The sequence below is a fragment of the Lagopus leucura genome, unplaced genomic scaffold (assembly GCF_019238085.1).
Source record: "Lagopus leucura isolate 7727_CA_CO unplaced genomic scaffold, USGS_WTPT01 Super-Scaffold_100024, whole genome shotgun sequence".
Lineage (NCBI taxonomy): Eukaryota > Metazoa > Chordata > Aves > Galliformes > Phasianidae > Lagopus > Lagopus leucura.
This window is the reverse complement of record NW_024962276.1, coordinates 2,826,620-2,840,483: the sequence shown is the minus strand read 5'-3', so window position 1 is coordinate 2,840,483 and position 13,864 is coordinate 2,826,620. Positions and strand designations below refer to the sequence as shown.

The 13,864-nt window shown below is 44.9% G+C and overlaps 1 protein-coding gene across 1 annotated transcript in view; it reads right to left on the bottom strand.

Annotated features, from left to right (window-relative positions):
- Positions 1-13,864, bottom strand: part of MYBBP1A (MYB binding protein 1a) — a 49,580-nt gene that overhangs the window by 14,000 nt on the left and 21,716 nt on the right. The window lies entirely within an intron of this gene.

Below are 13,864 nucleotides of genomic sequence, written 5' to 3'. Positions count from 1 at the left end.
AGCACAGAGTTAGTGAGCAAGTACTGTCCACATATAAAGACAGATTAGTGCCCCTAGCTGCCTAAACAAGATCCGGTCCTCATAAGCACTAAGCTTGAAAGCAATTTAAAAGGGAAGGAAAAAAAAAGTACTGAGCATTCCTTCTGGGCTGCAGATTGGGAAATCAAAATACCTGGCTGGTGCTATCACTCCGTAGTAATTCTGTCACATTCACCTCATGGCTTTCATGCCTCCAACTCATATTTGAGATTCAAAAAGAAAATACATTTCATTTCCATGTAATTAAAACACTGCTACTGCTGTACTCAACACACTCCTGCGTTTCCTGAATGTTTTTTAACCCAGTGATGATTTAGTACCACGGGTGAACTTTTCTCATTTGAAAGAATGAAAGCAAAATAAAAGACTTGCTTGTTGGCTGAAATCAAACATGCTCAGAGAAAACCATTTGGACAGCAGGACCACAGCGCTGCCATCCCACCTTGCACAGCAGCAGCCTGCAGTCACGGCCGTTCAGCCAAACATGATGTACTGCTGGGGCTCCCTGCTGAGAAATGCCAAACCACCAGCAGAAGGGTGACGAGACAACTGCTTGCAGGACAGTCCCTGCTAGAATCCACAGAAAGATTTTAAATACTGCACAAGGAAATGCTTCTGCCACCTCCAGGAGCTTCTCCTGATAACGCATGCTCCGTTACGTATGTAAGAGGGGCTAAGAACACTGTAAACACCATGCAAACCTCAGAAAGACCCAGGTGACACAGATCCCCAGGAACCACTGCCTTGCAATCACAAAGAAACGGCTCTTTCTTTGCAGTTCATTTTCCTTCTTTTATCAACATTAATAACTTGAAATTTGGTTCAGCAGGGACCTGGAGCTCGACAACCGCCTCCCTGTTTCTCTCTCCTGTTCCAGCATCACTGACTTTTTGGAACATCTACAAAATTTGGAAGCTGCCAGCATCTCACCAAGGATTCTCCAGAGGCATTTTCTCAGTTGTTGTATTCATGACAGTCCTGCAAAAGAGCCAAGTATTATCTGCATTACACAAGTAGACAGAAATAGCAGAAGACCCAGGAGCACCAGCTACTGAGCTCTGCTCCAGTTCAGAAGAGAATGCCCCTCCACCACACAACCTCTGAAATATGTGAGAATATTCACAAGCAGTGAGAGCTTTTAACTGGGGGGAGGATGCTGCATTCCTCCACCTGGTTGCCTACTCCAAGCTGCTTCTCCTCAGTTTCATTTAGAAAAGAGAAAGAGGAGAGAAGAAATGCCATAAAATGGTATAAAATAAATAGAAGTGAAGTCTATTCAAGCAAAGATACATACGTAGACTCTTAAATATATCCACAAACTGTATGACTAAATGAGGTAGAAACGCTTGTTATCAGTCCACGTGGGAGAAGAGAACAAACAATAGCAGTAGTGCTGACCCTGTGATTTTCTGTCAGCTTTATTTCTTTCTTATCTGAAATGATTACACAAAATGCCATTCATTATAAATGGCCAACGTTTCTTTCTGAAGTAGGAGACGTGCTCCCTGCAGTAACTGAGATGTGCTGGTAACTCTCAGATGTGCTCACCTACCTCAAGAGAGGAGAGCAATCTGGCTGCCTTGTACAGCTGCCTTTACCCTTTCCAGTAAAGGCCAGGGCACGCAGCCTGCCTGTCTAAATGGCAAGCTGTGGATTAACCCCAGCCAACTCAGCCACCACCTTCTTATTGAAAGCAAACATCCATCTTATTGGTACAAAGCATGCCACCAGTGCTTCCTTTTGCACATGCAGCAAGTGCTTCCTTTTCTCTTTTTATACATATAAAGAGAATATAAATACACACACACAAAGAACCCTAGAAAAGGACAATTTTGTGCGACTCAAAACCTATTCTTAGGACTGAAGGAACATCAAGAGCTTCCTGGGAGACAAGGAGACAAAAATACACAGATGGTGTCACACCTCCAGGGCACTGGTGCCTCTGGCATGCACACAGCATTACCTGACCTGCCAGCACATCTGATGCAGTGCAAGAATACATTACAAAGCAGCAGCTCCCAGCATGTAAGCCTCAGCATTGAGACCATTCTACAACCATATGGACGTGGCCAAAAATAATTGTGCTTCCCAAGGCCTCTGAGACCACAGCCACATGGATACACTGCATTCCTGACTGATCCTACCAGGGTAAAAGAACGTGCACCAAGAAATGGGAAATTCTAAACAAGCATTTTAAGAAATACCCCAACCATGAAATCCATTTCTCAGCTACCTGCAATTTGTTACATGTTAAAAACCAACAACAGCAATAATAAAGCACAGCAAGGTCCAGCTAACAGGTCTGTAGACTCTAAGAGAATAATTGTCCTTTATTACGATAGGGCAGTGCATCCAGAGCACCATGGTGGATGTCTCTTTCAATTACTGTCAAAGCTTTTGTAAAAAGAAAACTAACAGCATGCAAAGCCACAAAGCAAGTGCTAATCTATCCCCATTTCTACTCCCACAGTTCCAACACTCTATTTTTATGCTTTCATTGGGCGTGGGATGGAGAGAATGACTCCAAGGGAACGGTCTTCAGCTTTGAAAGAGCTTGCTTTCCATTGCTCTGCCATTTGTTCTTTGATTTGACCATTTCTGAGCCTGTCAGCTACAGTTCTGCTTGTTAACAGTTTGGTAGGCAAAGTCCAAATCAGGGACACCCCAGATGCTTACTCAAAAGGGCAAATTGTGAGTGAAGGGAGAAGAAGGCTGAAGAACACAGGGCTCCTTGCTCTGTACAGCAAGAGCACAGCAGGCAGTACAGCAGCAGCAGTTCAGTGTATGCTACAAGCTCCCTGTCGTACCTTCACATGTTGTAATCAGAATTATGAGATTCAGATAACCCACTGAGCCCTTCAACACTGTGAGCAAGGGAGTCTTGGCCAGGAGTTGCACGGCCGTATTTAACAGCAGGCCTTTCACACAGCCTGCAGACCTCGCAGGGATCAAACTGCAAATTCTCTGGGGGAGGCTAAAAGAGGAGGAAAAAAAATAGAAGGGACTCTTTTCCTAAGGACAAACAAAATAATTATCCCTCAAGAGCATGAAGCCACATTTGCACAGAAGAAGCATCAAATGCCAACCATTTACTTAAAACACACAAAGGCTTCAGGCATTAAAAAGTGAAAACCAGAGACATCTGAAGAACATTTGCCCAATTGGTTTTCCTCTATTAGCGCAGCACTCTGCATACAGCGCATGCAGACATGTTCCATGGGTGTCTCAATTTCAAAGGGAGGCAGAGATGAGGCAAAGCCCTGCCTGTGGTGAATGAGGACTGATTCTGAAAGCAAACGTTAATTTTTAACTGTCCCAGCATTGCTGAAACAATGCACGTAAAAGTGGTGCCTTCCCAGTGAGCAGCTGTGCAAAGGCTTCACAGTGGAACGCGGAGTCCCTCCTGGGATAAAAGGGACAGAGCTCAAGCTGGCCCAGAAAGACCATGAAAACCTATCCTGCACCATCACCCAACTCAGGAGCCGAATTCAATATTCCCTGCTACAATCCAGTGTCCTCAGACTGATTGATCAGCTCTTTCAAGACATTCAGCCATCCTTGCTGAGGTCCAATAATGTCTGAGACAGCAGGAACATGAGCAGGATCCTGCTTGGCAGGCACAGGATCAGCCCACCAGGCCCTTCCCAGCCCTGCTTCCAGGAACGGCCATGGCAGAACCACAAACAGAGGTAAGCATGACCAGAACCCTCCAGCCCTGCTCCCAAACCCTCTGAGCACAGCCTGCCCTCCCCAGCATCAGCCAGTGGGAGTGTTACAGGCTTCAGAACTAAATTCTCCTTGCCAAGAAGTGAACATAACAAATGGTTTATTACAGTTTAAATTAAGTTCCTGCGGCAAATAGATGAGAAAAACTCTGCAAGGCTGGTTAATTATGATATGTAAAGCATTTGAGGTGGCATCTAAATCATATTTTACAACCTCGGATGAGAAAGGCAATCTTAGTCAGCATACTCCCACCAAACATCCCAGCTCATCAAGCTAGATTTCGGATTGCAGAGTTTTAGAGTTTTTTCTGCACTGCAAACCAGCTTCATGCAGAGTAGATGGTACCTCTTCCTCCCCCATAGTACAGAATTAACCTTCCACAGAAACAGCAGGCAGCTTTCCATCCAGGAGCCTTTAAATAGCTCACAACGGTCTGCCCATTAGCACATCTTAAAATAATTGTCACATTTGAGACACATTCTGCTCATTTGCCAGATGAAGGTTATCTGTTTAGGGCTTCTTGAGTGCAAGAAGTTTTCAGTGAGCTTTGGTTTGGTTATTTTTAAAATTAACTTTTATTTCCAAACCCTTGAAATAGCCAGCATCCTTCTCTCTAGCTAGTTTCTACAGAAGCTAGATGCTAGTTTGCAAACACGAGGCTTGGTGTTCCCTCTGAAATTGTTGGAGAATATGGCCCCTCTCATTCCATGCAGGACAACTTTCCAGTCACTCTCGACAGCTTAAGCTCAAGGAGAAGCAGAAAGTGGCAGAGGAATCAAGCAGCTGCTCATCACCTGCTAGGCAGAACATCGAGGCCCTTCCTCAGAAGGAGAATTGGGTCTCTCACCTCCACAAGAGCAGCTCAACACCAGTAACTCTTAACCAGTAACCCGCACTTCTTCACCCATGGCTCAGGCATGCTGCTCTAAGCAGCAGAAATGAGAAGCTAAGAAGTCCATCCAACTCCCTGCCTATTCCCCAGGCTCTGAGCAGTGGCTGTCACATCGATCAGATGAGCTGCTAACTTCATTCCACTGCTGCTGAGCACTTGTCTGCACCACGGAAAAGTCTTCTCACATTAGCTATGCTGGTATCTCCTCCTCCTCCACAACATGAAAACAGCTATTCCGAGACACAAGCATTTTAAATTGCCACCACCACTCAATCTGGCTGAAAACATGGAATGAGCTTCACCCCATGTAAACTGCCTTTATATAATACAGCTGCACCTCCACTGCAGTTATGTCAGCCTCAGCCCTACAGGTAAAAGCAGTCATTACTATCACTGACAGTCACACACTGGGTCAGTTTGTTCAAGTGTGCTTAGAGCCAGCAGAAAACATGGAGTAGCATTCCCAGCACTGGAGCAGCCTTCCTGCAGAGCTGGCCATATACACAGCACCCACAGACACGTGGGTTTCTTTATTCTTTCATTCAACAAAGGATTCTGCAAATCAACAGAAGTGGATTTTTTCCATGCTTGGTCCCTCTGCAATCAGTGCTCAGGATGTCCTTGTCAGCCTAAAACCCTCACCTTCCATTTCCCAACCAGAGGAACTCATTTCTGAGAGCCTGCTCAGGACAAGGGTTGGAACACGACGTTTGTGCCCTGCACCCAAGCACTGCTGCTCTCTTTGTCACCATATTGCTGGCAGCCAGGACAGGAGAAAAACACAATAAAAGCTCCCTCCTACCTTCATCATGATCCAGCATGAGCAAGTGACAGAAGTGATACTGGATTTTAAAGGCAGTACATGTGGGGAAAAAATCTGACGCTGCAGTTTCTCAGAGGCTCTCTGCCCTCTAAATACCAGGCTCCACAGCAGGAATTCTGATGGAGATGAAGGTCCTGCAGCACACTGAGGCATTCAAAACAAAGAATATCCACTGTAACACCGTGTTCTTGAGCCAGGCCTGGCTGAAGGCATTAGTTACTGGCTTGGAATGTGTCACACACAGCAAAGATACAGCCAGTGAATATGCAGGGTTGGGCAAGACATTATTTACCCGTGCTCTTCTTTCACCAGAGGCCAACAGGACAGAGGGATCCATATAGAGCAATCCATATATTGGTTTGCTGCTGTGAGGAACACAGATTCATGCCTCCCTGGGGGAGCCACTTACTACATCAGAAGGGCCAATCACTCTTAATGTTGCCCTCCAAAAAAAACACCAAAACATCAATATTATCCTAAATTCATGAAAAGTAAAAAGATGCCATAATTAAGTAAGCTGCATGAGAATACAAGATAAATGAGCAGCAGAATGCTGATTAGCATCCACACACGCACTGAGGTTTTCTTGCTCTTTTTGCAACGCTCAATGACAGGATCTGTGACTTCATTGAGCAATATTGGTACCATAGGCTGTACTGAGAGAAAGGAACAGCAATGGATCCTGTGCAGTGCATCTAAGCATCTCTCTTCCCACAATTCAAAAATAAAAAGTAAAAAATACATATAATAATAATTTAATAATCAGGAAATAAGCGTATTCCCCTCTCCACTCCTAAATACACTTTTCTCCCAATTTAAGAGCAAAATCACAATTAAAAAAAAGTAATAATGACTTGGTTCCTAGAATGGCTGTGTTCATTTTGGAGCATTTCCATTCTGCTTCCACAAGCTCTTGGCTCCACACAGCACAGCAACACATGCCCTTTGATAAAGAAATGAAAGCAAAGATTCTCACAGAGCCACTATGAGGCTCAATAAAAACCAGTGCCAAGGATCACAATATCCCTTGCAAAATCATTGTTCTGGACACTATCTTCTTCCTTGATCCTGGCTGTCCTCCCCAACACTTCCATCCAAGGGAAAGGAGAAACCCCTGCTTTCTATAGGAGCTCAGAAGTGCATCACTGTCAGTGAAGACTGCCCAGGTTGGCACTTAATTTTGCACTGCAGGAGCTTTAATCTTTGTCCACCTGGCAACAAAGCACCCAATCCTACTGTGTTTTTCCAAACCATTATCCAATAGCCCACTGAGAACACAGCAATGAAGATATTCCAGAACTTCAACAAATCAAGACTCCAGCTTGAGCTTAAACATTTTGCATCATGAATACAACTCCAGCCCACAGGATGGGTATGGCCACCAGCTTCATCAGAACTAAAGACATTTCTTCCCTGTTTCTGTTACTAAATAGTTATTAAATACCTGGCAATGCCCCTCTTAGCAAACTCTTCCCATTTGCTCTGCACTAGTGTCTATTCATCACCTTGTTGGAGGGATTATGTTTGTCAGGCTGAGCACAAAGCACTTCTGCGTGGTTTACTCTCAAATGCACATCTTTTAAGAAACTATCAACTCCCCACGTGTCTGATGGCAGGTTCAGTTAGTGGGCCAGGAAATCTCTCTGTCCTGGAAAATCACTGCAGGTCTAACTCAGAAGTCCATCCAAGTCACAGGGCTGTCAATGCTGCCCATCAGTCCCAACCTTGGACAGCTTCACCATGTCTGCAGTACCAACTAAACTATGTGTGGCCTGATCATTTTCTGATCTCTTCCTAGCAACTTACTGGAAGTATATTTCCTCTGTTCCTTAGGATTGGCTCCATGATCATCAATACCATCAGCTGAACAGCGGTGAGTAAAATACGCAGGCTATATCCCCAGAATCACAATAAGGAGGTAAGCAGGAGCTTCTTGCTGTTTGCCCTGCACTCAGTGTGATGGAAGATAAAGGACGCTAAGAGAGCAGGAAGAAATGAACAAATATCAACAGTTGACAGCACGCCTGATGTCCCAAGGAGACACTGTGACTCGGTGACAAGGTCCTGTCCAAATGCAACACAACATGGGCACACAAAGTTCTCACCATGGGATTTCAAGCACTCAGCCTAAATGCAGTCAGGAGGACCTGAAACATTTAAACTGCTCTTTCAAAATGTTCAACCATCTCATACAAATTAGAGGAAAGGGAGAGAGAAACATGGCTTATAAAGCCACTAATTGCTACATTTTACTATGGCATCAGACACATTTCCAAAGAACATCTAAGACTATTTATAGATGCTGTCAACATACCCCAAGGCCAGTTTCTCTGAGCTCTCCCAAAGCAGGAGATTCTCTCAAAAATGAAATGCTGGTATACAATAATCCACATCCACATCATCCTAAAGGTTTAAGGACTAAAAATCTTGGTAGGAAAATGTAAAGCACTCTGGCCCTGACCCAGCAAAGCACTTAAACATTCAACTGTTCCTCCTTGGACTTCAGAAGGACAGTTTACATACCTAGTCAGAACATGTCATGGAGCTTTGCTGGCCCACCATCAGACAGCTCAGAAAGAGACCACCCCTGCTTCAACTTTACCTTGCAAAACAGAGGATCTCCTTGACCATCTCCTTACATCAAACAAAAACAGGAACATGAGCAAGATGCTGACTGGAGCCAAAGCACGTCAGTTTGACACACATTTTCCAGCTGCAAATTACTTCTCTTACAAAAAGGTCATTAAGAAGCAGTGTATACTGGGCAGAGGAAGACAACAGCTGCTGTAATAGTGTATGGCATAAGAAGTTATCACTGCCTATAGGTAGTTTAGCCCCCTGAATCTCACCTCAATGTGACCCCAAGACGAGCCCCCTTACCAAGCACACAGCACAGGGGATGGGAGTGCTTTGAGAATCATAGAATGGCCTGGGTTGAAAAGGAGCACAATGCTCATCCAGTTCCAACCCTCTGCTCTGTGCAGGGTCGCCAGGCACCAAACCAGGCTGCCCAGAGCCACATCCAGCCTGGCCTTGAATGCCTCCAGGGATGGGGCATCCACAGCCTCCTTGGGCAGCCTGTTCCAGTGCCTCACCACCTTCTACCTCTACCTCCCCATTATGGCCCTTACTCAGCTTGAATCAGCAGCGGTTCTCACTTCTGTTGTAAAGGAGGTAGAGAGTGCTGGTACGGATCTGGGGAGGTTTATTTTGCTTCATTATTAGTAATAGCATATGCAAAATATTCCATAACAAATCTTTGCTCTACCACCTGCTGGGCACTACCCGTGAGCACGCAGGCAAGGCGCAGTGCGTTCATGCAGCGATCCGTTCTTTTATCACAGCACAAGGAATGCTTCCACACACACACACAGAGGGGTGCTGGCTTCTGACGCTTCACAGTGCTTTTACTGTTCTTGCTGTATTAAAGTTTAATTACTTTTTAACTTAGATATTTATACAGAACATAAAGTGTTCAGAAGGATAACTGCCATCAGCCAAGACCTCCTTGGCAGGACTTTGAGATCATATTTTACTCTTCTGGTGATGGCAGCTCTGGCACAGAATTGCTTCACTTCTGAGAATTATGTCTATGTATGTTTGATCCCTTTGGGGAGACTGCCAAAGCACCAAGATTAATTAGCAACTTACCCAAAATACATTCCCCATTAGACAGATCTTAAAGGGTTCCTTGTCACAGCCTGCTTTATAAAAACACATTTTGAAATATTAATGAATCCGTATCACAACAGATGACATTTTGAACTCTATCTCAGAACCCATTCTCATCTCCACACTCACTAAAATGACAGTTATTAGTTTTGTGACAGCTCTGCACTTACATCAGCTTTGCAAAGCTCTGGCCAGATCACAGAAGAGAAACTTGCCTGATGGACAAATACAGCATCATTATGTTCCCAGCTACTGCAACATCCTCAATCAATATAGCTCTAAAAGTAAATAATATGACAGGCATATATTCAAACTTATGCGTGACCACAATGCAAAAATAATTACAAAGGCTTTTAGTAATTGTTTTGAAACATATACTCCCTTTCCCAAGGAACACAGCAAGGGACAGGTCCCAATTCATCTGCCTAAACCCTAAGAAAATGTTAGAGATGCAGGCAGGTCTAAATGAAAAGAGGCACAACCTTTCACTCCTGGTAGCAGAAGATGTTTCACCCATCCTTCTTAATTCCCAAGCTGGTTGTGATCATATAAATTTTCATCGGCCATTGAAGCTGAGAGGTGGAGCTTGTGCTGAGCTACTTGCTCTTAAGAGTCCTTTGCGCAGCAGCTGATACACAAAGCCACTAAATATAATTAAACACAACAACGGAAGAGCCAACCCTTAAAGGAAGGTTTCCCTACAGAGATTACCACCAGTTTAAATACCAATAAGACACCTCAGCTCTCTGCCCAAGACCACTGTTCTATTTTAACTTGGTTGAGGAGCAGCAGGGAGGTGTGCGTGTCCTTGCAAAGTGCTGTCAGTATTTCAATGGACTGCAATGAGAGAACACCCCCAGAGTGCAGCAGCTATCTAACACAAAAAGAGATGCTGTCAAGGAGCCCAGAACTCTATAAAATAGAACCATAACGATGACACTGTGCTGTGAGCAGAGCAGGACGTCTCATGGTGAATCTACTGGGTTCAGACTCAAAATCACACTACATTTCAAGCAATTATCATCCCCTAAGGAGAAAAAGAATAGGCTTTCCTACCTCAGTGGGCAGTAAAGGCTCTGTTGGGAGCAGTGCTTTCCACAGCAGCGTGCTGGTGGTGAACAAGTACTTTTTCAGGGAAAATCATGCTTGCTCCAGGCTTCCAGACACGCTGTGCTGCCCAGCTCAGAGCTGGCACTTGCAGTATGTGCTCTCCTGCAGAAGCCTCCAGCAGCAGTAAAGCCTGGGGACCGCAGCACAACCTGCTGCATGTTTTCCCTCCTCACCTGACCTTCAGACCAACAGAGTACAGTAATAGTCAAGAAGCATTAGTTCACCCACTCACCCACTTCTCTGGCAGTACCAGCACGTATGAAACTGGAGGGGGGCACAATAATTAAAATGCACTGCCAAGGGGTTTGAAACAGCATCAGAGGGACACCTCAAGAACCCTCCTCAGTTACAGAACCAGATGTTACTGTAGCTATGCTCCACATACTGATGCTACTTAAAATAAACCAGGAAGACATTCCTCACCTAAGGCTCAGGAGGGTTCTGGTATGCAGCTGAGTCATGCAATAATCATTAAAATCAACACAACTTCATCTCTGGTTTACACTCTATCAGCACAAGCCAAAAAAATATGCCTTTGTACATATCTAAAAAGCAACACTGCACCCACTGAAACAAAGCACAAAGCAGTAATTTGAAGGTCAAGGTCTTCTGGAAACAATGGCAGAAATAAGAAAGAAATGCATTAAGAAAGGAGGAAGTAATGCACTTTTTTTTTTTTTCCCCACAAAGAACTGGGGAGAATGTGTTCAGTGCTTGAGGAAGACACGAGATGGACAGCAACAGCTCAGCCACCAAAGCAGCACAAGCCTCTCCCACCTGTTAGCACTGCACACGTTTTGCTTGGCTAACTGCAATGCACTGCACTGCCGACAGATCAGCTGTGCCAGGAGCTTAACGAAATTCATCAGCACCAGATCAGCTCAAAGGTGTAACACAAACTCTGCTTCTGATGACTTGTCCTTTTCCCATACTAGTCTTATCACTGAAGAATAGAACCCTAGATGCCATTTGTATCTAAGCTATTTTAGAGGGCATGTGTGTATGCAGACATACATGCAGGTAAGGGATTCTAGAAACGTCAGCTGCATTTAATCAGATGATGCTTATACTTAAGTAAGAGAAAGCTATGAAACCTGCCTGCATGCAGAAAGATTGTGACATGTACACTGCTATCATCATCCTACCAGCAGGGACATTGCTGCTGCTCAAGTATATGGTCCTAATTAGTGAGACTGATCTTCTGAACCTCAGTCCTCAGAACTGCATCCAACAGGCTGGATTGGACTATCCCAAAACGCTGTTCTTTAACACCTTCCTTCTTCATTTCTTTAATACAAAGCATTCTTTGCACACACTGAAGGTCTCCTTGAAATGCTTCACGGTGACTGCTTAAAATCTAGTTCTTTCATACAATTTCTATTCACTCTTTTTCTACAGTAGATAACAGTGAAACAACACATCCCTGATGCGCAGCAGGCCTTGCTCTGAGATGGTGCAGCTTAAAGTTATAGGCTGGTTTCACTTCAACATGGGAAAACAAACATCAACACAAGCATAGGAAAAGGTCCAGACTGCTGCTGTAGTGTTAAAATAAACACAGCAAAACCCACAAGATTTCCCAGTTAAATAAATGAATGACATCCAAACTCGTGCATTCATCTCTGAAAAGCCTGAAGCATTTTAACTTGCACACAGGCACCTTTGGGACAGCAGCCCTTCTTCAGCTCCACACTTAAAGAAATGAAGAATTTTAAAAAGCAGGCAAGCCAGCAGGTAACACTGAGCAGCCACAGCAGCAGCTGCCAGAGCCAATGTGCCTCACGGTGTCCTGCAGCCAGCATGGAGGTGAGAGGTCCGGCTCAGATGCAAGAACTGCCTGAAACAAGCTCATTGTGCACATCTGCAGCCACACAGATATCCACCTCGGGTCTCTCTATGTGTGGGTTTAAAGGGAACTCAGGATGAGATGAAATCCCCTTCTCAGACAACCAAGGCCCACTCCTCCCAACCACAAACAACACCAATGTCTCCAGTTCTTTTCCAGGAAAGCTGCTGTACTGGCATCTCTTCAGGCATCCCCACTTCAGGGATAACATCACAGAACAGAACTTGGCTACACACACAAGCTTCAGTTTCAAGCTCAGTCTCAGCTGGACCACTGCAAATTTACTATTCCAGTTTAAAACTTGTTATACAGGTTGAGCTTACTGCTGGAAAAGCCAACCTACCTACCCAGCCACTGTGAGCCAGCCTTACAACTGCCTTAAGAGCTCTCAGCCCCCAGACTGCTGCTTGTTTCATCTCACAAATTACTTCACCATGGAGGTGAAAAACCTTGCAGCTGCTTTAGGCACGTAGGAATGGTGGCAAAAGAAGGATGACGCTGTCAGGCATAATACCTAAAATATTTCTTTTAAATCTTCTTTTTTTTCCTGCTAAGCTTTGCACTGAGATGAGCCACGCAGCTCCCAGACAGCACTTACCTCCTGTCTGCTAAGTACCAGCACTCAGCCATTACAGACACAGCGCTGCTCCATGTTCTCTGGGTTTCAGAGGCAGACAGAACGCTCACAAAGGTTACATCAAAGCAAGAGCCAGTTGTCCAGATCATCAGCTACAGTCAGCAGTCCTCATCCCAGGAAAGGTAAGTTTTCACTCAAATCATTCTCAGTACAACCTTGTGATATGACTGCATAAATGCTACTCTCCCAAATTCAGCTTTTCAGGATGATGGAGAAGGAACACTCTTCCCTTACATCCTCTCCATTAACCACTTCTACTTTTGCTCAAAACTACCTAAAAACTCAACCTAAAGACTTCTTCTACCCCCTTGGGAAGAGCCTCTCCCAGGCCAGCTGAGAGCAGGCAGTAGTCCTGCTGGGCCAGAGCCCCAGGGTTCATTTTTGACACGATCCCCACCTTCCCAGACACAGCATGGCCCTGAGACTCCCTGCCAAAGGGATCTGCTGAGCTAAGAAATCATCTCTCAGTGGGATTAGCTGTTCATAGATACTGCAGACACAGCCAGAACAATCAGCACTACTGTAACTGGAGTGTTAGGAAAGGAATCATGCCTCACATCTCTGGCACTATGTTAGTTTATTGATTAGAGGCCATATTCACTGCTGTGCTTAGCTCTGGAGCATTGGGGCTGGCCCAAGTCAGGGCATCTGGAATGGACTGCCAGGGGAGGTGGTGGAATCACCGAGCCTGGAGGTGTTCAAGGAAAGACTGGATGTTGTGTTGAGGGACATGGTTTAGTGGGAGCTATTGGGAATAGGTGAACAGTTGGACTGGATGATCTTTTAGGTCTTTTCCAGCCTTGGTGATTCTATGCTTCTATGATTCTATCAGAAGACCTTTGTTGTCTCTAAGACTCTGACACAGGACAGCCCTTTTGGTAGGTGAGCCCAAAGGCTGCCAGGAACTGCTCAGCCTGCAGAGAAGTTGTGTCCCTGCTTTACTGACAACATCACCTTGCCACATACGCCCACCTAGCTTTTCCCCTTTGTTATCCCATCAGCCATCACCAAAGCACTGAGAATAAAGAATCTCCATTGAGAATCAGTGGGAAAAATTTCACTGAAAACCTGGCAAATTCGACATTTGATGAGGTGAAAACAGAGCTGAAAATGAAGCAG